The following is a 25,722-nucleotide window of genomic DNA, read 5'->3' on the forward strand; positions in this document are numbered from 1 at the left end:
TTTTGGCTCTTCTTCGACTATAGGGAAATTTCTCATATCTCAAATTCAAATGGTATTTGTGACCACTGATTAGTTGAGATTTTTTCTTTGATATAAAGTATTTGAAAATAAATGTCCCAATACATCCTATCCTTAGGTACAGATCCAAAGTTTGTTGATAGTGGGAGCAAACTATATTTATACTATAAAAAATATTTGTCTAGCATGATATATTTATAAATAGAATAAAGTTAAGCACATAATTTAGTTAGAACTAGAAAATATGTATATACTAATATGTAAGAATAAGTATGCATGTAATGATATAAATTATAACTAGAGAATAAATAAGAAAAATAAGTAAAACATATACTCCAGTTAATACACCATTCTCCAAATTTAGTTAAAGTAACATAGATATACATGATAAATCATTCTCCAAATTTAGTTAAGCATATAATTTTTTTCAAAATACTCAAATTCCAGTTGATATATTTTTCAGAATACCCACATTCCAGTTGATATAACAACTACTTTCACATTTTCATTAAAACAACCATCAAAATCAACAATTTCACCAAATAAATTGGATTAGTTACAATCAAGAATCAAAATTAAGCATCAGAAGATAAAAAGGAACAAAAAATTAGCAACCAAGAACCAAAATTAACAGCAAAAGAGCAGGAATTAAACATTAGAGTACAAAAAAGAATCAAAATTAACAGCAATCAAACATGAATTCATAAGTAAGAAATTAAGAAAAGCAACAAGACCAACAACGAGAGTCTAGACGAACGAGGGACGAGTGGGAGAGAAGAAGCAAACTTCAATTCAACCTTCGTTCCTTCCTAGTTTGAAGTGAGAGAGAAGAAGTCATTCTGGTTCAAAGGAGGGACGACGATGATGACTGAGAGAGAAGAAGCAGATTAGGTTTGGGATTTCAAAATTAAGGGAGAGGGATTTAGAGATTTGGTGAGTGAGAGATCGAGAAAGAAAGCTTTGCTGGAGTAAGGGTTTAGGGATTTGCGGCTTTGCTGGAGTGAGGGAGATTAGGTTTCAATTTTAATTCTGATTGCTGATACACAAAACGACATCATTCCACTTAAGTGGAACGACGTCGTTTTTAATAGCAGCAATCAGAATTAAAATTGAAACCTAGCTTCTTCTTCCTTATTTCGAAAGACCTCCACATAACCTTACTTTGACGCCAACAATGGAGTCTTCTGGGGGCAAACTCCTAAGATCAATTTTTTTTATACAGGGGTTTTATCTCTTTCTAGATCTCATTGGGGCAAGTGCCCCCACTGTAGATCTGTTGCATGGGTTTGTTATCATCTGTCATTTTCTGTGTTTTTCATGGCAATAATGTGCAATGCGTTGCTCATTGTCACTAGTATATCTATATAATTTTAGAAACCTCACTCGGTATTTTTGTTTTAGCTGTAAATCATGATAAAGATATTATTTGATTCCGAATGTAAACATTGGTTTAGACTTACTTCTTCTAGAGCAATTCCCGTTGATTTGATTAGCAGTAGAAGGGTCAGATCTACCACGATCATGTATCACTCACGATGACGTTAGCCACAAAGTGATAACGAATGATCCACGAACTAAGTGCTGACTTATGAGATAGAGGGGGTGGTGCAGGAGTACATACATAGTGAGGCACATAGAATATTGTGTATTGTGTGCTCTAATTAGGGTTAGGATGCTATCTATTTATAGCCTCCGGTTAGGCTATAAAACCTCAACCTTAATCACCATCTCTTTAGATGGGCTTGGCCTTTTTCACTTATATTCGGCCTAGAACGCAAATATTCCTAACATCCCATACTCACACATAATGGAACATATTCCAATCCTCATCTCAGTTTCATCCATACTATTGCAAATATTTCGTGAGACCGGCATACTATCGAGAGCTCTAGTGTTATATACTCGTTGAAACATATAGTTGCTCGATGTGCATGTATCAAACTTGGCACTATGCACTCGGCTTTAGATTTGAATGTGGATCGTCACTGGTGTATGTTTTATCCTAGATTCCACATCACATTCATTGTAATAACATTGATCTCTACAGTTTCTCTGTTTTTCACAAATATACACATATGCATAGGTGTCCGAACTATGAAATATAAAAACTCTCAAGATATGAACTAAAAGAATATCTTTCCCTCATACATTATTTCTTCCATCATAGTCTAACTCGCTTGCCCAGACAAGTTCTTGTTGGTTGGAATTATCACATCAACCCAAAGGTGACCCTTCTAAGGTAGCCAATTCAAGATCGACTCCTTTTCATATTGTGGTCGCTAAAGCACACATGGTATGAAACATGTGTAATGAGTTATGGTGTTCTATTTTTTTTCTTTGAAAGATGAGCATGTTTCTCATTTTAACACCATATGGAAGATAGGTTCAGATGTGCCAAAACATCTAACTTTAGTATACTACTTGTAGTGATTACTTCCGATTATTTAGACAGGAAAATTTAAGTTGTCTCAAAGTATCCAAAATGTTTAATATATGTGTTGTTTGGTGAAAATATTTCACAGTATATTTCCCTGATTATGTTGAGTACAATAACGTGTGTATATATGCACACTTGAGTAAAGATAGGAAAAGATAACTACCACTAAAGAGATAAATACAAATCAGAGTAAAAATAGGAAAAGATAACTACCACTAAAGAGATAAATACAAAACAGTAATATTTCAAAAGTATATCCTTAACAGCCCCCCGCAAGCCGATGGGTAGGAAGAACATGAAGAAGATTGCAAAGATGATGAAAACGCTGAGTACCCAATGGCTTGGTAAAAATGTCAGCAAGTTGGCCATCTGTGGGAATGAATCTAATGTCCACAGTGCCATTGCGAACAAGGTCCCGAACAAAGTGAAAATCAAGTTCGATATGCTTAGTGCGAGCATGAAGAATCGGATTTTTGGAGAGGTAGATGGCGCCGATGTTGTCGCACCAAAGGAGAAAACGTTGTTTAAGGGGAAAACCAATATCACTCAACAAGGATTGAAGCCATAAGAGCTCAGCAGTGGCATTAGCTAAGGCTTTATATTCACTTTCAGTACTAGAGCGTGCGATCGTGGGTTGCTTCTTGGCAGCCCATGAAACAAGACTCGAGCCTAGAAAAATACAATACCCACCTGTGGAGCGGCGATCGTCGGGACACCCAGCCCAGTCGGCATCCGAATAACTTTCCAAGGAGTGGGAGGCAGATTGTGAGAGTAAGAGACCGTGATCTTTAGTGCCTTTGAGATAGCGAAGGAGACGCTTAGCAGCAAGCCAATGAATATCAGTAGGTTGGTGCATGAATTGACACAATTTGTTGACGGCGAATGCTATGTCGGGACGAGTAAAAGTAAGATATTGAAGGCCCCCTAGAAGCCGGTGAAATTCAGTGCCATTGACAAGAGGTGTGCCCAACGTCTTCGAGAGAGGAGGAGATGTAGCCATCGGAGTGGAACAAACATTGCAATCATTCATGTTGGTCCTGTCTAGAAGTTCTTGAATGAACTTTGTTTGTTTTAGAAGAAGACCAATGGGCACATAATTGATTTCAATGCCAAGAAAAAAATGCAGCCGCCCTAAGTCCCGTATGGGAAATTCAGATTCCATGTCTTTAATAGTCTGCTGAATGATAGCAGGAGAAGTTCCTGTGACCAGTATATCATCTACATAGCATAAAAGAAAAGTGTAAGTGGAACCAACGATTTTTATAAAGAGAGAGTTGTCTGCAACGGATTTGCGGAAGCCCAATTTCTCAAGAAAAGCACATAGACGAGAGAAACACTCTCGAGGAGCCTGTTTGAGGCCATAAAGAGATTTCCGAAGAAGACACACATGATCAGGATGAGAAGAACTGCGAAACCCCAGAGGTTGCTTCATATAAACAGTCTCATTAAGGGTACCATGTAAGAAAGCATTAGAGAAATCCATTTGATTTATCATCCACTTATTAGAAGCAGCAAGAGCAAGAATGGTCCGAATAGTGGTAGATTTAACCACCGGACTAAAAGTCTCCTGAAAATCAATACCTTGCCGTTGAGTGAAGCCTTGAGCGACTAATCTCGCTTTATACCATTCGACCGAGCCATCTGAGTTACGTTTAATCCGAAACAACCATCGACACCCAATGAGATTCACACCACTAGGACAAGGCACCAAAGTCCAAGTATTATTTTTATGGAGGGCAGCCATTTCTATTTGCATAGCATCACGCCACACAGGACATTTACAGGCAACAGAATAGGAAGATGGTTCGGTGTCAGATAAAGGGGTGGAACTGCTAGCATGGAGGAGGGCTAGTTTAGAAGGTGGACGACGCTCGACTTGGGTTCGAAGTTGCATCGAATGGGATTTCGGAGGGAGAGATATGGGCATGGTCGATGGGATACTAGGAGTAGGGGAAACATCCAGTAAGACTTTGAGACCAGAAGAGTTAGAGGAGGAGGATGCAAAGTGGGATGGAAAAGGTATGAGAGAGTTGTGTTGAGAATGGGATGATGTTAAAGTATTTGGGGAAAGGGCAGTAGGTGTGTGAGGTATAGTAGATTTAGGACTATGAGACATAGTGGTGGGACTAATAGAAGAGGGAGGAAGAAAATTACCAGTTGAAGTGCTCGGTTGACGAAAATGATGATAAGAGGTCAACCATGGAATGGCCAGCATTTGTGGAGGATCAGGAGTGTTCCGCACTTTATTAACAAAGGGAAAATGAATTTCATCAATTTTAGCATGTCATGCATAGTATATTCTTTCAGTTTGAGGGTCAAAACATATGTATCCGGAATGAATAAGAGAGCGACCAAGATAAACACACGGTTTTGTACGAAAATCAAATTTATGACGGTTATAAGGACGAGTGAGGGGAAAAATAGCACAACCAAAAACTTTGAAATCATAGTATTTAGGTTCCTTGGAAAATAATTTGAAAAATGGTGAAGCATTTGTTAATGTTGGTGTGGGAAGACAATTGATCAATTGAACACTATGATTAACCGCATAGTTCCAAAAACGTAAAGGAGCATGAGCATGAGCCAGAAGAGTTAAAGCAGTGTCTACTATATGTCTAATTTTCCTTTCGGAAATTCCATTTTGTTCGTGTGTGTATGGGCAAGCAAAATGATACACAATGCCATGTTGTTTAAAGTATGGTATTAATTTCTGAAATTCTCCACCAGAGTCGGAAACAAAGGTTTTAACATTTGCATTAAATTGAATTCAGCATCCGACATAGGTCTGCCGGAGGCAGCCAGTTCATCAGCCAAAGATTTGGCTTTCATTAGAAACGCAGAAATACCTGTTTCTGTGCAACGGAGCCCTTGAAGTTCCACATGAATTTGAAGTTGTCTATTCTGAGATATAGATCCAAACGCCTCTAGAAGAGCTGACCAAGCTTGATATGACGTCGTGGCATGAGTTATGTAGGGATATATTTCTTCAGAGATAGAAGATAATATCCATGAGAGTAAGGTCTGATCTTTGCGAAACCATGGTTTGTGATCAGGATTAGGGAGAGTAAGGAGTCGATTATTAGGATCAGGAATGGTTTGGGAGGGTTCAGTACTTGTGCCGTCAATAAGGCCCATCATATCATGAGAGTGAATGATGGGGGTAAACTGTGTTTTCCATGTAAGATAGTTTCTAGCATTGAGTTTTATGGTAAAGGTGTGAGAAGAAGAAAAGGTAGGAGCAGGGGGAATAGCTGTATTGGTTGTATTGGGATTAGGGTTTGCCATTTGAGAGGTAGGTGTGCGTGGAGGAGAATCTCCACTGCTAAGATTATTAGAGTTGGTTGAAGATGAAGGAGAGGAATTACGAGATAGGGGCAGAGGAGTAGTAGGCGGCTCAACAGGGTTAGAAGAATTAGGGTTACTAGAACTCATAAGGAGAGGAGCTCTGATACCATGTTTGGTGAAAATATTTCACAGTATATTTCCCTGATTATGTTGAGTACAATAACGTGTGTATATATGCACACTTGAGTAAAGATAGGAAAAGATAACTACCACTAAAGAGATAAATACAAATCAGAATAAAAATAGGAAAAGATAACTACCACTAAAGAGATAAATACAAAACAGTAATATTTCAAAAGTATATCCTTAACATGTGTTACTAATATAGTTATAAATAACTATTTAAAAATGTACAAACCTTCTTCAGCTTTTCCATAAACTTGTTTATAAAATTCAGGATTAAGCTATGCTTACTTTGTTTTTATCACCATTGGATGAACTTACTTTGTTAAAGTCCACCATCATCCAATGGTGAAAAAAACAAAGTAAGCTTTACTTTATCAAAAACAAAGTAACCATAGAAGGCACCAATTCAATATGACAGTTAAATAATTATCAAACTAATTCTTTTCCAAAAGTTCCTTATTTAATATTGTTAGAAAACGTTCAAGGTGAGTAGTTTATTTGCATCCTCCTAACCTAGTACTACTGATAGAGCATAAAGCATGCAGTGACGAATATATGATTACTCGGTTGGGAGACCGATTTTACACGTATGTTAGCAACAAAAAAAAATTTGCTAAATCGAACTTGCGCAATTTTTTTTATATATATGCATGTTATAATTTGAGTGGTCAAGAACCAACTTTTAAGTATTAATGTATAATTTCTCAAAATTAAGCTAGATTTTGTTTAAGATTCCTAACATATAAAAAAATGTGGATTTAGTGAGGGCCGAACAGGTAAAAAAATTAAAAATTTTGATTTGAGATGGACTACCAGGCCAAAAATACTACGCTCACCGCGCACTTGAATCAATCACCACCTGAGCTTCGCTACCGCTTCGCCCAGCAGAAACGTCATAATCCCTCAAGTAAATGATATCAGATAGAATCTCTTGTGTAAAGTTGGATGTGCCGAGGTAAGGTAAAGATCATAGTAGGTGAATTGTGACTTTCTGTCTCTCCTTTACAACACTTAAATCGGCCCCTTTGGATTTAAGGATGACCTAACAGGCCAAAAAAATTAGAAATTTGAATTGAGGAATGCATGATAGGCTAAAAAATATTAAAAATTTGGATTTAGAGAAAAAAAAAATTAGAAATTTGGATTAAGGATTTATTTAATAGGTCCAAAATATTAAAATTTTAAATTTTGGACAAGGCTAACACTTAATGAGCTATCTTGGACGGCTAATTCAACATCTCGATAAAAAATTTCTTGAGCTAGCGGCCAAAACTATCCGGGGTCAAAGTGGTTCCGGCGGCCGGAGTGGCCCGGCCCCGCTGTCTACGCGGAAAGCATGCATGGTTGCTTAGCCACCATTGTTGGCAAGTACCACCGACAGGTCCGTCATCCCCTCCATCTATCCCCTTTTCCTCTATATATATATGTACGTAACTCTACAAACAACGTTCAACTAAGTTTAACTGAACACCATGTTTACACTAATTTTGTTTTCCATAATTTCAGCCACTTTCATTTACTTTCTCTTCTTCTTCTTCCTCTCTCCCTCTTCCTCCTGGTCCTAAACCATGGCCTATTCTCGGAAACCTGCCTCATTTAGGCCCCAAACCACACCAATCTATAGCCGCCCTGGCTCGGACTTATGGTCCTCTTATGCACCTCCGTATGGGCTTCGTCGACGTTGTTGTGGCTGCGTCCTCGTCGGTCGCTGCTCAGTTCTTGAAAGTTCATGATCTTAATTTCTCTAGTAGACCTCCTAATTCTGGTGCTAAACATGTTGCTTATAATAATCAAGATCTTGTTTTTGCACCGTACGGACCCAGGTGGCGTATGCTTCGGAAAATTAGCTCCATTCATCTTTTCTCGGCGAAGGCCTTGGGTGATTCCCGGCATGGTAGACAGGTTTTTTATTCTTTCTCTCTTTTTATTAATGAGTTTTCAATTAAACATCCAGAGATGGAGAGACTGTTACTGTTTCAAGATTAATTTAAGTTAAAAGCTGAAGAAAGTATGAATTTTGTTTAGCATCTTCAAGGTTTGAGTAGTTTGTTTGAAGGATGACTTCATTAATTAGTAGTGACTTTACACTTGTAAACTCGGCTCAAGTTTCTTCCTTTTTCTCTCCTTGGAATTTCCACTTTTTCAACTGTCCTCAACTCAATCTATCATTTTTGTAAATCTATTACTCACTGTGTTCCCTCATTTGTTTTATCAGTTTGCTGTTATTGTTTGTTGTTAAAAAAAAAAAACTGTTTTTAAAAAAACAGAGATCTATACTTTTATAAAAGGTTAATTTATTTTCAGATGTAAAAGTAAACAAGAAATGACTAACAAAAAAAAAAAGAGCAACGAAAGACTCCTTAAATCATTCTAACTAAAAACCTAATGTTTGGATCAAAAACTAAACATAAAATACTTGAAAAATTAAGAACTTATATTTTGACAAAAACTAAATTACTACAATGTTTTATATAATAGAATAGATGGAGTATTTTTTTTTTTTGAGAGACATCACAACAATTAAACAGCAACGAGAGAGCGCTTGTCGCTACAAATAAACTGATATAAGAAAGGTAGAATAGAACCAGCTAGCGAGACAGATTATCCGTTTCCAGAACAAGATTAGTGAAACCACCATCCCATGTCGTTTGAAGTCCCAGCACAATCGCATACATTTCTGCCACTTCAATTGAGATTGTCGGGTGTACCGGCGCAGCTGCTAGCAAAATAACATCGCCCAATTCGTCTCGTATAACAGCTCCACTGCCACCAGATTTATTAAGTTTCCACGAGGCATCCACATTAATCTTAATCACGCCAGCCGGTGGTGGAGACCATTTCCCTCTACTAACGTCGAGTTGATCAACACCATCACTGCTAACATCATTGATAGCCTTCCAATTAGACAACCAATCCTTAGCAGCCGCCGCAATAATGTCCGCTTGACCAGCAATACCGTTATGAACAGGCCGATTTCTATAAAACCACAACATCCAACAACTTGTTACTATTTTTACCAATAATGGAGTATTAAAAACTTTTATCATTGGTGATTGTTAAACAATATAAGATTCAAATTTGCTTTTATTGTTGTTAAACAATGATAAGATTCAAATTTGATTATAATCCTGTTTGGTAAAAAGTTTTTGGGGGTAAATTTAGAGTTTTGAGTTACTTTATAAGTTTTGAAATCAAACCTAATAGAGTTTTGAATGAACTTATTAGATTCAAAAAGCTAATTATGAAAAAATTGTTTTAGAAGTTTTTTAATTAGTTTATGGTAAAAAGTATAATTAAGCCTCTGAACTTTACCTGTTTTAAGGATCAAGTCTTTGATCAATTATTTTTCCATATTGAACCCCTAATCATAGATTTTGTTATAGATTTGACCCTTAATTTTTCCGTCGAGTTTAGGACATGAAAATAAAAATTTGGCGATTCTAATGTTGAAAATCACAAAATGGGAGAGGAGAAAATCGAGTTTGGAAGAATATACTGCAAATTAATTTCGATAATTTCGTTTTAGTTTTTAATTTTTATCCATCCTAGTCAAGGAATTCTTATTTTTATTTGTCCATGTCAACAAGCCGAATCGCCCTAACAATGTATGCAGTCCAAACTCGATGAAAAAGTTAAATAAGGGCCTAATCCATAATAGAATGAATGATCAAGGGCTCAATGTGGAAAAATAAATGATCAGGAGCTTAATCCTTAACAGTCAAAGTTCAGAAGCTTAATTATACTTTTTGCCTTAGTTTATTGCTAAATCTCTTTTGAATGATAATTTTATCCCCAATTACTACAATTTAACCTCAAATAAAGGTTTTACCATGTCCTTAATTTTATGAAAGCAGTTATTAACAATTAGCTAAGTTTTACCAAACAAGTTTACATCACCAGTAGACAAATCAGCTAAAAAAAAAATATCAGTCAACGACTAACAACTATTTACCAAACAATACCAATATATATCACTTATATATATATAAGTTTGGAAACCAAATAGCACATGACAGCAACATATTAAATTTCGAATCTGATATAGCAGGCTGAGAGAGCAATAGGCTAATGTGACAATCTAATAGAATTTTAAATATATTTTAAACATAATTAATATTTAAAATAATTTAAAATATCTTATGTAATCGTTAATAACAGTTCAAATAATCATAAAGTCGACATGTTCCAAATTTTGGGTAAATTACACCTTTGACCATTGAACTTTACATATTTTAACATTGTGGCCATTAAACTTTAATTTTTAACGGTATGTCCATTAAACTTTACACTTTTTAATACAGGTGGTCACTCAATTTTAACTAACTCCTCAAAATGACCATTAACGACCGCTAATGACCTCAAAATGAAAATATTCAAAAATTAAAGTTGTTCAGAACGAGATTCACCATGAAACCACATTTTTATTTTCCAAAATCGCATTTTTTAGAGCTTTCTCTCTCTAAAAATCCACTCTCTCTCTCTCCTAACCAAACAACATCTAAATGACCTCAAAACGAAAATTTTCAAGAATTAAAGTTTCTTAGAATATCATTAACACTTCGGATTTTTTATTTTTAGACCGTCAACAGTTATTTTGAGACTTTGAATGACCACCTGTGTTAAAAAAAATATAAAGTTTAATGACCATACTGTTAAGAATTGAAATTTGATAGTCATAATGTTAAATGAGTAACCATGAATGTAATTTACCCTCCAAATTTTTATAAACATATGCCGTTTGTAAAGTCAATCATTCATTCTGTCGGTGGCTATTTACCTCAAAAAGAGCAATTAAAAAAAAGATGATTTTGCAAATATATATATATATATATATATATATATATATATATATATATATATATTCATTCTATTCCATTATATAAATCGTTTTAGATTATTTCACATAAATTAAAAAATGCAATTAATATATATTGGTTAACTAAAAAACAATTCTCTCTTATATGATGGTAAGAATAAGTTTTGGAATATTAAAAAACACATAGACCATAAAAATATAATGCTTGGACAAAAAAAACTAAACTAAAAGGTTTTTAAAAAACTACAAAGATTTATATTTAGAAAAAAACTTTCTAGAATGACTTGGAAAATAAATATTATTTCACTACAAAATTGACTCTTTAATTGTAAGAAACATTTTTTTTTTTTTTGCAAATCTAATAAACCATAAATTTATTTTTACTTTTTCCCAAAATTTTACTATAGGTTCAAGATACATATAAAAAATAGTTTAAAAAGAATTAAAAATAGAAAAGAATTTCTCTGACTACACTAGTTTTTTTAATAGACAAAGAATGATATAGACCCTGTTTAGGAATTAGCTGTTAGCTGTTAGCTGATTACATTAGCCGATATTTGTTAGCCGATTATATTAGCTAATTTGACTAGCTGTTTGTGTAGACCTATTTGGTAAAAATTACCTGATTGATAATAGCGGTTTGTGCAAAAAGACGAATAAGGGCATTTCTTTTTTTAATACATAAAAATATATTTAAAATTAGGGTAATTAATTTATTAGTCCCTATATTTTGATAAAACACATTGTTTAGTCCCTATATTTTCAAAAACACACGGTAAAGTCCCTAATGTTTTTCTCAATGAACTGTTTAGTCCCTAACGTTTTTCTTGGTGAACTGTTTAGTCCCTGCCGTTAGACTCTCATGAAAAGTCTGTTAGTCAATTTGGATTTGCGTTCTTCTTTTTCTTTATTTTTCTTTCCTTTAAACTCTAATCCATCTGAAATCAACTTTGAGTGTTCTTTTTATTGATTTTCTTCTTAATCGTTCAAATTCGTAAGCATTGGGTATGTTCTTTTTCTTGTTTTCCATACAAATAGCTTCTTCTTCTAAATTGGATTTCCTCTTCTGAAGTTTGAAGGTAAATGGTACAGGGTAATTTCGTCATTTCTGAAGTCCTAAACGGTAAAAAAATCTAACAAACAGACAGAAGGACTAAACAGTTCACTGAGAAAAAGGTTAGAGACCTTACCATGTGTTTTTGAAAATACATGGACTAAACAGTGTGTTTTATCAAAATATAGGGACTAATAAATTAATTACCCTTAAAATTATGACCTATAGTGTTCTATGTATTGAAATTTAAAATTTCTATCATTACACCATATGATCAATAAGAAGAGAATCTTATGCAAGCAAACAAAAATTAATCAACTAACCTCCTTGATGAAGAACTTCTTCAAAAAAAAAAAAAAATTCTTCTGCAACAAACAGATTCCTAGATTGCTTCCTAAGGTCGCAAGAAGCAAAAAATTGAAGAAAAGCGCAGTAGAAGATGAAAGGATCGAATGAAACGTTTATTTGGCTGGAGGATGAGTCTATCTATTAGGGTTAAAGAAGTCCATTAATTTTAATATTGCAAAAAGCTAATTGAAAAAGCTCCTAAAATGAGCTTTTTCTAAATTAGCATTTTCATCCCAAAACTCTCTCTCAAACCTCTCTCTACCAAACACTCCAATCAGCGGTTTCAGTGGTCAAACCGCTAAAGTTGGTCAAAACCGTTTTTTTTTTATCCCAAAACGCTCTTTATCAAACAAGGCTATAGTGGGACGGGGGTGTATCATAGGGAGGTTTGGAAACTACTTGTTTATTTTCCATTTCACACGTTGTTTATACTCTCTTGATTTTCTTGTATAATATAATTAATTTTTATATATCTTATATAAATTGTTATTTTATTATATTTTTCTCTCTACTGTTTGACAGGGAGAAAAACAGTACACTTTTTTTTGGGGGGTCTATAGTTCATATGATGTACTGTACATGGTTAAACCCCATTAATATGTTAGGGGTGTTCAAAATTGGTTGGGTTATTATAACCTACTAAATTTCAATCCATCCAACCCATGAAAGATAGTATTAAGTGGGTTACAATAGGTTAGATGGGTTGAATGGATTATAAAACTTATATTTGATGGTTTATCATAATCCATCTTAATAACCCGTCTAACCCAATCAATCCATATAATTCTTTATATTCTCACTTTGTCTTTTATTTGTCTCATTTAAATTTTAAAAAAATGTGGTTATTAATAATATGATATTTTTAAATTAAAAAAATGAAAATTGTAAAACCGTACAATTGAGAAAACAAAAAAAATCTAGAAAGGAAAAAATGCGTACTTGAATCAAACATGACGTCCAAATCGTAGGGGTGTTCAAAAACCGAACCGGGACGAAATAACCGACCGAACCGATGAAATTCGGTTTTTCGGTCTATTTGATTCGATTTCGGTTCTAATATATACAATATTTTGGTAATTTCGATCCGTTCGGTTTTTGTAATAAAATTACCGAAATAACCGAACCGGCCAAAATAAACTCTAAATAGATTGAGAATTATAACCAGATGATTAATAGTTTTCTAAGTTTTTTTAAAGAGTTCTCTAAGTTCTTAATTTTCAATTAGTCCATTTGAATGTGAACAGTAGTGTTCACATGGACCCTAATGACCACGGGGAATTTGGTCATTCACCGTTAGATGTAGGCTGATTAAAATCCTAAGGTAGAGATTCAAAGTATCATAAGGTTTAGATTTAATCAACCTACATCTAACGGTGAATGACCAAATTCACGTGGTCATCAGGGTCCATGTGAAAAATACTGTTGAATGTGATTAAAATAAAAAAACTTTCAAATTCTATGTTTTTTTCTTGAATTAAATTCTATGTTTTCATATAAATAGAAACAACCTAATTTATAACATATTATTTTTGTATTTCTTACTCTATTATTAATTTCTAAACGATAATCCTCAAAAATACAAATTTATATTTATAAATTAAAAGTATAAAATTTATTAATTTTGAAACAATAGCCCAGATTAATTCATATTTTCAATATTCAGTTTAAATCTAACATAAATTCTAAAATCAACGTAATCATATAACATGATTTATATAAAAAAAATTAGGCTCTTTATTGAAATTAAATTAATTACTTTTTTTATTTATAGTTTATTTCAATTTAGTGAAAAATACAGTGAACTGATAAGCCGAACCGAACCGAATTATTCGATCGGTTCTGTTCGGTTTGCTATTATTATTCGGGTAGGTTCGGTTCTATTTTATTGATTATTCAGTTTTCGGTTATTTCGGTTCGGTTTGGTTCGGTTTTCAGACCGAAACGACCGTTGAACACTCCTACCAAATCGATGGTGAATCGAGTGAGTACACCGATTCTGGCGATTCATGTACTCCACTAAAAAAAATATGCTTAAAATTTTAAATGGATAAAAAAACAATGTTGGCCTAATTAAAAAGAGTTCGAAAAGGCAAGATCACCCGTGGTCGTGGAACAAGATTCATCAATGGTTGATTGATTTGGCTTTTATTTTTTTTTATATTTTTCATCGGTTTGTATTTTGATATTCATATACTGATTTATTATCCTTTAACTATGATTTTGAGGTTTAATTATTATTATTATTATTATTATTATTATAATAAAAAATCAGCAGCTTTAAAAAAAAAATAACTCAGCAACTTGTAAAAAAAATAAAAATAAATGAGCTCAATAAAAAAACATGGAATTGAATTGTTAAGTACAATTTATTGATAAATATACAATAACTCATCCAACCCACTATAACCCAACCCATGTAACCCACTTAAAAAATTCATACATTCCATCATAACCTATAACTCAACCCATCTTTAAAAAAAAATTCCTTACATGGATTGGGTTAAAATTATACTATAACACACCCAACCCAAGTTTGAACAACCCTATAGAGAGAACGTATTCCTTCTCTCTAGGATTTATATACCCACCCTCGCCTCCCACCCACCGCTTTCTTCTTTCTTTTTTCTTCTTTGCTCCAGCCGAATCTGCCGATCTTCCCGTTAGCTGTCTTCCTCTTTGCTGTAGCCTAGTTGAGGAGGAAGAAGGAAGCTTGTCTTCCTTCTTCCTCCTCCCACCATTTTTATTTTTTTCTTTGCTTTTTGTCTTTGTAGTTGTTTTCTCCTTTTGTTTGTGTTGGTTTTGTTAGTTGGATCCTATATCTTATCAGATCTCTAGATCTGTTGAAATTGCATCTGGTGGCTACAATCTTTATTTTTGTAACTTTTTCTGTTTTAGCATGGACAGAAACGGTAGATCTTATCCGTAGATCACTGGATCTACGTGGTTGCATAAGAAATGACTTAGATCCGAAGTTTCAGAATGGTTCAAATGTTGAAGATTGGTCTACAGTTGCTTTACGGCGCATTTGGAGCTATGATAAATATATGTTTCAACTGTTGTTTATGTTCGATGTGCTTTTGATGGCCCTTTTTGCTTTTAATAGTCATTTTCTTGCCCTAATAGATTATGTATTAGGCTTAGCCTATATGTATGTGGGTTTTATACCTTACTGATCTTATTTTGTACTTACAATTTTACTACTTAATCAAATATTAGTATTATTATAAAAAAAAAAAAAAAAAAAAAATTGAACAACCCTAACCAGTACTATTTTCTAAAATTAAATAATTTGTTGACTGTGCAGCAAGAAGTGGGAATCCTGATACGCGCTCTGGTTAGCTGTGGACCAGAAAAAGCAGCGAACTTAGGGCAATTGCTGAACCTGTGCGCCACAAATGCACTAGGGCGCGTGATGATTGGCCGACGAGTATTTGGCGACGGCAACGGAGGCGGTGATTCGAAGGCCGACGAGTTCAAGTCGATGGTGGTGGAGTTGATGACATTGGCTGGAGTTTTCAATATTGGGGATTTTATTCCTTCATTGGAGTGGCTAGACTTACAGGGTGTAGCAGCTAAAATGAAGAAGCTCCATAAGAGATTCGATGGTTTCTTGAGTGAGATAGTTGAGGAACATAAGGTTATGAGCACCGGAACTCACAAAGACATGTTGACTACTTTAATATCACTAAAGGAGGAAGAGGCTGATGACGGTGAGGGAGGAAAAATCACTGACACTGAAATTAAAGCACTTCTTCTGGTAAAATAAGTTGAAGTTATCATTTCATTAATCTTTCAAATAGATATTTTGTTTAATTTGAATTTGAATTTGAATATAGTGGTCCATTGACTCATGGGTGTCGTTGGTTGCAGAACATGTTCACAGCAGGTACAGACACTACATCAAGCACAATCGAATGGGCCATTGCTGAACTCATCAGTCACCCAAAAATCCTAGCCCAACTCCGACGAGAACTCGACACAGTCGTGGGCTCCGATCGTCTCGTAACCGAGTTGGATATTTCCAAACTCACCTACCTCCAAGCTATCGTAAAAGAAACCTTCCGCCTCCACCCATCGACGCCGCTATCTCTGCCACGGATGGCTGCCGAATCCTGCGAAATAAATGGTTACCACATTCCAAAAGGCTCCACTCTTTTGGTTAATGTATGGGCAATAGCTCGTGATCCAGATGTGTGGAATGAGCCGTTAGAGTTTCAGCCGGAAAGATTTCTAGCCGGCGGAGAAAGACCAAATGCTGATTTGAAAGGGACTGATTTCGAGATTATACCATTTGGGGCTGGGCGGAGAATATGTGCAGGGATGAATTTAGGGTTAGTTATGGTTCATATGCTAATAGCAAGTTTAGTACATGGATTTGAATGGGAATTAGAAGATGGATTGAATCCTGAGAAATTGAATATGTATGAAGCTTATGGCTTGACTTTACAACGTCTTCAGCCATTAATGGTGCACCCAAAACCTAGGCTATCCCCTCAAGTTTATGCTGCGGCGGCTCCCAATTGATTTTTTTGTTTATGTGTAAAGTATAAGTTTTTAATTTCCTGTTAGAATCAATGTTTTAAAAACTGGAAGGCCATCAAACCGGATTAATAACATATCAAAAGTTAATCGAATTAGTTAAACAGGATACAAATAATAAGTATATTTAACCAAAACATTATAATAAAATTAAATAATCTCCCTAACATTTTATTATAGTAATGAAATAAAATTCAATCAGTGGCATTAATTTTTTTTAATCAAAACAACAATGAATTAATGAGTCAAATCATTTTAAAATTGTAACATTGAATCAGAAATATAACTTGGTAATAAATTAAAAAAAAAAGGGCAAGTGGATAAACGAGAAGACTTCACTTGCCGTCGTATCCATTTGACTGAGTAAGAGTCACTTCATGTTAGAATCGATCGTATTTGAATAATTCTATCCCCAAATTCAGAATCATCAACAGAACTAGAATTTATTGCATCAATCACTTATTTAGCATCAGATTTGAAAACCAAATTTCTTATTCCATCAGCTTCTAGCCATTGCATAGCTTGTAATAGAGCTTCAGCCTCACATTCTCGTGTTGTCGGACAACATAACAAACTCGCACATCTCCCCATTACAAACTGCCCATTTGCATCTCGTACTGCTGCTCTCATCCCTGCACAACCATCAGCGTTAAAGCATGCGACATCAACACAACACGAGAGAAATCCTTCCGATGGCGGGTGTCAAGCCATGCAACCAACAGATGAAATATTTCGTGCTACTGTATTTTCGATCCGCTATTCTCCCATATCAGTCTGATTCGTCAAGACATTTACTTCTGACCAATCATTAAATACTGTGCAAACTTGAGGCACTATTTAATCTTTGTATTTATAGCACTATTTTGGATCTGTTTTGCTCCTGCTTTATGATGTGGGATAAATTTGAATTGAGGAAATTCCAACATAAACGCCACCCAAACTTAATTGAGTTTTTTTTAATGGAAAATGAACTAATTCCCAAACTTGGACCAATTGAGTTTTTTTTTTTAATGGAAAATGAACTAATTTGAATCACGTGATTATACTTCACTCACTTTTTTTTTTTTGAAGAATTATACCTCACATTAATTATATATGGGTTTAATTTGGTTTTATATACCCTAAATTAATATATAATATATATACATAATTTGTCTTGGTTGTTAATTTTAAGCTGGAAAAAAATATATATATATGTCATACCATGTTGATTGATGCATTGGTTTTATATGATTTATAAAAATAATTATATATTTAATATATATTATTTATTTATTACGTCATGCAGTCTAACCAATCCGAGCCATCTTATCCCATTAAATAACTAGTGACCTAATTATCAATCTGGTTTAATGTCCGATACAATTCTCATAACATTGGTTTTTTCATTTATTTCAATGTGAGATATTGATATAAAGCTACACAAGTAAGCATGAGAAGCACAACATATCCCACATCGAAAAATCAAGGATAAGGAGGGACAAAATAGGCTATAAATAAGCAAATGGCTGAAAAAACGATTTAGGCAGCTTCAAAGTGTTTAAGTGTAAATGCCAACAACCTTCAAATACTTTTAGGAGTTTTTCCTTTATTTATTTTTTTACAGATTTTTTTATGAACTGGGATTAGGTTTTGATTGGATGAAAGGTTTTGAAGGGTAATTAAAGGGAGGGTAGGGAAGGGGAAGGAGGGGGAGAGTGGGTATTACCCTTACCCTTATTTGGAAGAAAAAGAATGGTTCATCAAAACCCACCAATTTGGTGGGTTGAAAATCTATTAAAAACTTATTGATTTTGAACCCTTCAAAACCCTTACCCTCATATTTTTTAATCTTCCAAACAAGGGTTTCCACTAACCCTTCCCTACCATTCCTTTAATTACCTTTCAAAACCTCTCCTCCAATCAAAGCCTTAGGAGTTTTTTCTTTAATTTTTTTTACAGATTTTTTATGAACCGAGATTTTGCTGGTCTGACGGTCTAACTCTAGTTTATCGATATGATTCCGGTTTACCAGTTTTTTTTATTTTAAATGGGATAATTACTATTGAACCCCCAAAGTGGTAAAACCGAATTGGATGCGTATTTTACCGAATTGGATGCGTAGCTGGTTTGCGCTTGAACTGGTTGAACTGACAGGTCCGGTTCAATTTTTAAAACCATGGTGAGAATGCATTAAATTCTTCAATGATTTTATCATCTGCTTGTGAGCGTAATAAAAAAAACTAGAATTGCCTTCCAAGAGTATGCACCTTCAAGCGTGCCTTCCAAGAGTATGCACCTTCAAGCGGCGACAATAGTCCGGTTCGATTTTTAAAACCATGGTGAGAATGCATTAAATTCTTCAATGATTTTATCATCTGTTTGTGAGTGTAATAAAGAAAACTAGAATTTCCCCCCAAGAGTACGCACCTTCAAGCGACGACAAAAAGAAGCCACTAATATTGAGAAAGCAAAACTCTTTTGTCCTCAATTTCTCTCTTATTAAATATTTCAGTTAAGTCACAAAATCACTTATTCTAGTAAATAAAAAAAATTTAACTTAAAATTTTAAGTTGAACATTATTAACTAATATTTTTAAATTCTGATACAGATTGAAAGCGATAAATGGAGGTTTTAATCGTAAACCAACAAAGATGTTCTTCTCCAGTTCAATAAACAAGGTATAAACCTTAGGTTCTCAAAGAGAATGATTTTGATTGATAAAAAGTTACCTCATCCTTACAAAATGGGGGTTCAAATACTTCCCCTAAAGATAAGAGAAAGGACAAGGACTACCCCTACTAGGGTTACAATAAGGTTAACAACAGAAGGGTAAAATAGGTAATACGCCCCGACAAACAGTACAAAGGTACATGTACGGCGTGTCAGGGTTGTTGGTGAATTCCTTCGGGAGGAAGTAACATAGAGATCCGCCCAGGGGTAGATGTTGATACGCCTCCTTGTGTACTCTTAGATCCGCCCCGCTCGTATGTCCTGGGGATCCGCGCTCCTAGGTACAACCTCTGTGGATCTGATGTCTGAGGATCCGCCAGGGCGCGCGTGATCAGTGATCCTAGTTAGGATGTCTGCATCATTCTCTCCTTCTTTAAAAGATCTCGGCACTGATTCGTCTTTGTTGAACTCCAAAGGACCATCCGGCTTCCACGGGCTAAGGTCACGGATGTTGAACGCTGGTGAGATTTTACCCAGCCAATTCGGCAATGCTATGTGATAGGCATTGGCGTTGACCTTCTTGGTGACCTTATATGGCCCGTATTTCCTAGGTCGAAGCTTGCTACTTGTGGCGTTGGCGAGTCTCTCTTTGCCCAAATATACCATAACCTCATCCCCTACTTCAAACTGTAGGTCCCTGCGGTGCTCATCCGCCTTAGCCTTTAATTTCTGATTTCTCTCCTCAAGAGTTTCTCTCATCTCTTGGTGCATCTGTACATAGTCCTTGGCCAGCTGGTTGGCAGTCACATTTCCTTTAGGAAGATGGGTTATATCAAGGACGTGATTTGGGGTCTTTGTGTATACTACCTCAAATGGGGATCTCCCGGTTCCCGAATGTACAGAGTCGTTGTAGGCGAACTCAGCTTGGGCTAAAACCACATCCCACATCCTGGGTTTATCCTTACATTTGCTGCGCAGTAGGTTTCCCAAAGTTCTATTGACCACCTCGGTCTGTCCGTCTGTTTGAGGGTGGGCGGTGGTACTAAACTTCAGAGACGTATCAAATAGAGCCCACAACGTCCGCCAGAAGTGACTGAGGAACTTCATATCACGATCCGAGACAATGCTCTTAGGTACGCCATGTAGCCTGACAATCTCTTTGAAGAATATCTTAGCAGTCGCTGAGGCATCATTAGTCTTGCGACATGGTATGAAGTGGGCCATCTTCGAAAACCGATCAACCACGACAAAGATGGAATCCATGCCTCTCTCAGTCTTGGGTAACCCTAGGACGAAGTCTATGGACAGATCCTCCCATATGGTCTCTGGCATAGGCAAAGGTAACTGCAATCCGGTATTTATAGTGCGTCCCTTGGCGGTCTGGCAAATGTAGCATCGTTCTACTAAGTAGGCAACATCTCTCCTCATCTTAGGCCAAAAATAACGGGAACTCACTGCTTCATATGTCTTGTCTCGCCCAAAATTTCCTCCAAGGGATCCGCCATGTAGATCACGAATAACCTTCTCGCGGATGGAAGTGCAGGGTAAGCAAAGTTGGTTGCCCCTCATGAGATACTCATCCATCAGGTGATACGCCCCATCCCCATGCTGGTGTTGACACTTCTCCCAGATACTGCCAAAGTCAGGATCCGCCAAGTATTCTCCTCTGATGTGTTCAAAACAATCGGTCTCCAGGTTGACTGTCTTTATTAGTGACACCCTTCGACTCAAGGCGTCCGCCACCTTGTTCTGTTTTCCAGCCTTATGGATAAGCTTATAGGGGAACTTATCTATGAAGGCGGACCACCGGGCATGCATGGAGCTTCGAAGTTGCTTCTGACTTCCCAGGTACTTGAGAGCTTGGTGGTCAGTGTAGAGGATGAATTCTTTCCCCACCAAGTAATGTTCCCACACTTTCAATGCCCTCACTACAGCATAAAACTCTTGATCATACGTGGCCCACTTTTGTCATGCCTCACAGAGCTTCTCACTGAAATATGCAATGGGCCTCTTTTCTTGCATCAAGACTCCACCAATCCCAACTCCACTGGCATCACACTCAACTTCGAACAGTTTATCAAAATTGGGATACGCCAGCACGGGCGATGTACTCAACTTTTCCTTGATCAGGGCGAAGCTCTTCTGTTGGGCATCCGCCCACTCGAACCCCCTTCCTTTCTTCAAACATTCCGTCAACGGGGGCCACTATGGAACTGAAGTTCTTGATGAATTGGCGATAAAACGTTGCTAACCCATGAAAACTCCTGATATCCCCCACATTCCTCAGAGTAGGCCATTCTCGGATGGCTCTTACCTTCTCCCCATCAACTTGGACCCCATCGCCACTAACCACGAACCCAAGGAAAACCAAACTTTCCATGACGAAGTCACACTTCTTAGTGTTGGCGTAAAACTGGTGTTTCCTTAATAGGTCAAATACTATCTGTAAGTGCTCCACATGCTCCACCAAATGGAGGTTTTAATCGTAAACTAACAAAGATGTTCTTCTCTAGCTAAACTAGAAGGAGTGAATCCCAATAAACAAGGTATAAACCTTAGGTTCTCAAAGAGAATGATTTTGATTGATAAAAAGTTACCTCATCCTTACAAAATGGGGGTTTAAATACTTCCGCTAAAGATAAGAGAAAGGACAAGGACTACCCCTACTAGGGTTACAATAAGGTTAACAACAAAAGGGTAAAATAGGTAATACGCCCCGATAAGCAGTACAAAGGTACAGGTACGGCGTGTTGATAGCGCGACGCCTAGTGGTAGAGTTTTCACGATGAAATGTATATATTATGAGTGCGGACTCTATATCTATGGATGTGATCTTTATAAATTGCTCTTAACTCTACTAGACGCTACGACTACTTAGGGGCAAGTGTACCCCGTCGTATCAAGTAATAATCCGGTTAAGACCGGGTATCGAATCCACGGGATTTATAATTACAAGTATTAGACGACTCGGTTTCGTATGTTATTTAAGCGACGATTACTTTGGGGTAAAGTAAGACACAACTACACACTATTCCTAACTATTGGCGACACAGATTTATGTAGCTAAAACCCTATGAAGTGGGATGAATAATGATAAGTTATAACCACGATAAATAACGACTCTAAATGTATACGGATAATAATTACTCTTGCAAAGATGACTAAGTGTAGTAGGACCGACCCGTGAAGCACTTAGACTACGTGATTCCTAGTCAAGACGTGTCTAATGCGGGGGAATTAGAAACTAGGGCCCGTAAGTTCCGTGGTTTGTCAATTCCTACGGTTTCCAATTTGTCACTTTCGGTAGGGCAACACCTATATAACTCCCTAAAGATAGCCCGAATGGCGTCGAAAATCGCGTTCTCCTACACAATAATCAATTATCAATATCAAAACAAGTAGCAAACACTAACACGTAAAGGTAAGTAGAGATCATAAATCATGAAATTATAAATATGAAATGTATATAAATGAAATACAACCAAGCCTAGTACATAGGAAAAGTACAAGCTAATTAGCACGTAAAAGGGGAGAATCCGCCCTTGAAATTAGCTAACCGGACTCAAAGCCGTCTCCTAGGTCGTGGAGGTGGAACTCTCGAGCTTGGTGACGAATGGTGGAGCGGAACTTCGATGGAATGCCGAAACAACCGAACAAGCTCTCGAGGTGGAGAGTTTAGCTACAAAAACTGAATCTATACTACAACAATAATCAAAACAAGTATAGTTTGCTCTCTAGTGTGTAATTATTTCTTGGTGTCAAATGAAGTTCAAGAGCTTCCTATTTATAGACATCAAGCAAGGGCAAGTTTGTAACTTCACAAAGTACAAGTATGGAGCAACATTATTTGGTGCAGAAATCCCATGATACGCCCCGCGTAAGGTGGTCTACGCCCCGCATAAGTGCCCATTCCGTCAGAAATCTCCTGCATGTGGACCAATTCGTTGTCTTGTTGTCTCAAGCACGCCCTGCGTAGCTAAAGTACGCCCCGCGTGTTTGAGTCTCTGAAGTTTTATTGCTTGAATTAGAGCTTTTACGCCGTGCGTAGCTGACGTACGCCCCGCGTAAAAGAGTCTCTGAGTTTTTATCATTGAGGAAATGCCTGGTACGCCTCGCGTGTATGGTTGTACGCCCCGCGTACGAAGAGTTGACTCGGGGAGACAGTGCAGTCTGACTTTCAGGATTAGGCCAATCATTTCCGACATGTGTCATACGCCCCGCGTATGCTGAGTCAATTCCACATGGCTCCTACGGATAAGGCAATCATTGCTGACAACATGTTTCATGCCCCGCGTAAAGGATTGTACGCCCCGCGTATTTGAGTAGATTTTTGCTCCATGCTCGTACCTGAAATACAAATCTTGCGAGCCGAGTTAGCTTGATATTTTTATTTCCTAAACTAATCAAAAGCACGGAAAATTAAATGAAAGTACGAGATTTATTTTTATTTCTTTATTTTATCAAAACACTTATTTCGGGTAATTCGGGTGCAACTTGGTTATGTCGGTATTTGAACAAGAGGAAAAAGGGTTAAATGTTTAAACGGGTATTAACAAAAAGGTTGGTTAATAGGCTCGAAGGGGTTTCCTAATGTTCAATGAAAACAAGAAAAAATAAATTAAGAAAAATTAGCCTAAGTGGGTTCGGTTTATCATCTATTGCTTTTTTACCAAAAATAAGTGTACTTAACCCGGTATTGGATGCAAATTCTATGAGTCGAGTGAAGTCAAAGCTCTCGAAAAATTGTGAAAGAATTAGAGTTCTCGTACGAACTCTTTTAGGCTCAAAAATACCTCACAAAGATTCGGGTTTAAATTGTGTACTATCAAGTCTTCGCTAAATTCTCAACTATCCCGTTTTATTGCCTTTTTAAAGTTTATTATGGAGATAACATTTTGGTTAAGCCTCAATGCCTTAGTTTAGTACTAATCCTAAGTTTTGCATAAATTCCCTAACTTTAAGATCAAGACTAAAATCTCTTAATTGAATCATTCCCTTATGTTCTGATGCTTTTATTTTTGATGACAAATAACGGAACTTTAATTAATTTCCGAAGGAGGGATGGCGTATCGGGAAAATTTTAAAGAGTAATAAGTGAGTTTAATTATTTTGTTGTTATTAAATTTTTATTTTTGTTTTTGGTAGTGCAAACCAAACTAAAAGTGCGGGGTTGCACGGCCCTCCGCGTTATTTAAAATGACGCCTATTCCAAGGGCGTCGCAAAAAGAGGTTAAAACAAAAACAAAAACAAAAATAAAGTAAGGAAAGGAAAAGAAGACCCTTAGTGGTCAGGGGCCCTACGCAAGGCGTGCCCAGGGGGGCGCCCCGCGTAGGGCGGCGTTTTTATTGCGCTTTGCGTCAGAGACTCAAATACGCGGGGCGTAATAGGGGTGGCGCCCCGCGTAGGGCGGCATTTTTATTGCTTTTGGAGTCAGAGACTCAAATACGCGAGGCGCAGGAACAGGGCGCTCCGCGTGTTTGAGTTTCTGAACTTTGGGAGCCACGGAAAGGAACTCATACGCGGGGCGTAATAGGAGGTACGCCCTGTGTGAAAGGTGTCCCTTGCATAATTTTGGATCAGAGGCACAAAGACGCGGGGCGTGCATAAGGAGACGCCCCGCGTATTATGTCGGATTGGGATTTGGTTTTCCGTGGGAGTGAAGCAAAACGAAGAAAACAAGAAAAATGAATGGATATATACAGGGTTTGAGAGCATCAAACCAGCGCTACATTTATAGTCGGAGTAGCTCGACTTTCCTTGGTGATGCGCAAGCTCACGGTGGGGCGAGGAGTGTGGTTTCGCCTTGTTGGGGAAAAACGCCGCCGCGGTATATCTTTAGACGGTGGCCATTGACCCGGAGGGTTGCATTGTCGGGACCTTGGATCTCAATTGCTCCGGAGGAGTGCACATTAATTACGGTGTATGGTCCCGACCACCGACTTTTTAATTTTCCGGGGAATAACCGGAGGCGAGAATTGTAGAGGAGAACTTGATCCCCCTTGGTGAACTCCCGAACCTGAATGTGCTTGTCGTGCCACCGTTTTGTACGTTCTTTGTAAAGTTTGGCATTTTCGTACGACCCTAAGCGAAGTTCATCAAGAGTGTTGAGTTGGAGGAGGTGGTGTTCTCCTGTAGCCTGCACGTCAAAATTTAAAAATTTCAGCGCCCAATATGCTTTATGTTCTAATTCTACGGGCAAATGACATGATTTTCCAAAAACTAGACGATAAGGGGACATCCCGATGGGCGTCTTAAACGCCGTGCGGTAAGCCCAAAGAGCATCATCGAGCTTCAAGCTCCAGTCTTTCCTAGAGGAGTTAACCGTTTTTTCTAAAATGCGTTTTAACTCTCGGTTAGAAACCTCAACTTGCCCACTATTTTGCGG

At 36.8% G+C, this 25,722-nt stretch overlaps 1 pseudogene; it reads left to right on the plus strand.

Moving 5' to 3' along the window:
• Positions 1-7,398: 7,398 nt before the first annotated feature.
• LOC136233010 (flavonoid 3'-monooxygenase-like) lies at positions 7,399-16,763 on the plus strand (annotated as a pseudogene).
• The last annotated feature ends 8,959 nt before the right edge of the window (positions 16,764-25,722 follow it).

This window comes from Euphorbia lathyris, chromosome 1 (assembly GCF_963576675.1).
Source record: "Euphorbia lathyris chromosome 1, ddEupLath1.1, whole genome shotgun sequence".
Taxonomy (NCBI): domain Eukaryota; kingdom Viridiplantae; phylum Streptophyta; class Magnoliopsida; order Malpighiales; family Euphorbiaceae; genus Euphorbia; species Euphorbia lathyris.